Below are 2,108 nucleotides of genomic sequence, written 5' to 3'. Positions count from 1 at the left end.
TTTCCTTCCCTCCTGCCCCCCTCCCTCACCCCTGATGAAGAAATAGTGTTCTTTTAAAATATGAGAACTGAACTCTGGGGCAGAGAGCAGTCTGAGATTGACTACTGAGATGATCCATTCTGATTCAGAATGCAGCTGTGTGCACAGTGTTGTGTGATCCAAAGTTTGCCCATTTTACACCTCTATAGCCCAAGCTGCACTAGTTTCCTTCTGAGTGCAATTCAAAGTGCTGATTATCACCATTAAAACTGTACATGTCATGGGACCTGTTTATTTGCTGAAATGCCTCTCCCTGAGAATGTCTGCCTGTCCTGCCATATCCGATAGGTTAGTCACATACTTGACATTTTTTCCCTGAAATCCTATCACCGTCCTAGTGGGACCTCAAAAGTGTGCCTTTTCCATGGCTGCCCCTACTTTATGGAATACCCCACTCTTTTAGCTTCAGAAAAGGTCATCAAGACCTTTTTTTTAAATCCAGAGAATAGAATAGACAGAATTAAATTAGGTAGCTGCAAAGTATTCAAAGTGTAAGGTGCAGGGGGTTTGCTTTTGACAATTTTATTGCTTCATTACTATGTTTTATAGTTATTGCATTTTATTGCTGTTGTGAACTGCCCAGAGTTGCTTAAGATAGGTGGCAATACAAATCTTCTAAATAAATCAATAAAATCCCTTTCTAAATGGAAGCTTGATCTGCCATAGTGAGTCCACTGCTTAACTATAAACCAATGTAAGTTCTCCATAGCATTTTTTCCTGGAAAACGTCTCCCATAATTTCACACTGTGATTTCTCAGTATGAATGTTGAACACCTGAACAAAGCTACTTGTCTGTTAAAGAAACAAGAGTGGCAGGAAAGCAGCAGAGTATCTTGGCCAAGGACCAGCAGATTGAGGTACATAGAAACCAACGGACTCAGATCAGGTTGGTGCAACTCAACTGCTACATCGAAATAATTACGGTACCTCCACAAGAGTTTCTGTTGTGAACTTTGGGCTGTTGAATCCCATTGCTTTGTTCACGTTGGCTACAAAGTAATACAAAATACCTTTGAGGTCACCTGGGTGAGCAGCGACAGACTGCCAAGATGTTTGCAGAGACTTCCTGGAACAACTACAACTCACACGCCTGAAGCTTGCTAGGGTTACAGGTGCCACCCTGCATTTCCCAAGTTTGGGAACAAAGTCAATCACTTTATAACAGGGGAAGTAATTCATGCAGAGGAATAGCTCATATAGACAGCAATTACAATCACCTTTTTAAATGCAAGATGCTTTTATCCTTTATCACTCGTTTTCTCAGTTATCCGGATCGTTTTTATTTGCTTGACAAAACCTCTATGCATTTTGCACAATAGGCAGACAGTCAGGAAGGATAATGATTCCAAGAACAGATAAGCAACGTTGGAAAGAAGCAAGACAGAACATACTGAATGTCTGCCTATTACAGGTAATCCTTGGCTTATTCAGTGACTATTCAAAGTTACAGAGGCTGTGAAAAAAGTGACTTATGGCCTGTTTTCACACTTAACGACTGTTGCGGCACCCCCATGGTGACATGATCAAAATTTGGGTCCTTGGCAACTGGCATATATTTATGACAGTTGCACTCTCCCAGGGTCACGTGATCATCATCTGTAACCTTTCCAGCCAGCTTCCGACAAGCAAAGTCAACGGGGGAAGCCAGCTTCACTTGGCAACTGCACAGTTCACTTAACAACTGTAGTGATTTGCTTAACAAGGGTAGCAAAAAGATCGTAAAATGGAAATTTTGGGCTCAATTGTGGTCATAAGTCAAGAACTATCCGTATCTTGTTATTACAGGTACAGAACTGTTTTTACGTGGAAAGATTATATTACCCCACGTACGAAATCTAACCTACCTCTGTAATGTATAAAATGTGTCTCTCTTCATCTCCGCTGCCTCCTGGTGGTCACAGTTCTAAATGCTCTCTCTGGAGTCACACGTCATGTTAGCCCAGAATGTGATTTGTTCAGTTTTGATGTAACATCTTATGTGAACTCTGCCACCAAGGGTTTTAACTTTTAAGCCATGTTTACAGCTTAGCGTGATGTGTGAACAACCTTCTCGCTATAGCCTCAGTAA

At 41.4% G+C, this 2,108-nt stretch overlaps 1 protein-coding gene across 1 annotated transcript in view; it reads right to left on the bottom strand.

Moving 5' to 3' along the window:
• LOC107296166 (aldehyde dehydrogenase family 3 member B1) overlaps positions 1 to 2,108 on the bottom strand; it is a 35,483-nt gene that overhangs the window by 14,551 nt on the left and 18,824 nt on the right. The window lies entirely within an intron of this gene.

The sequence above is a fragment of the Protobothrops mucrosquamatus genome, unplaced genomic scaffold, assembly GCF_001527695.2.
Source record: "Protobothrops mucrosquamatus isolate PMUCROS unplaced genomic scaffold, P.Mucros_1.0 scaffold2675, whole genome shotgun sequence".
Taxonomy (NCBI): Eukaryota; Metazoa; Chordata; class Lepidosauria; order Squamata; family Viperidae; genus Protobothrops; species Protobothrops mucrosquamatus.
This window is presented reverse-complemented; position numbering and strand designations above follow the sequence as displayed.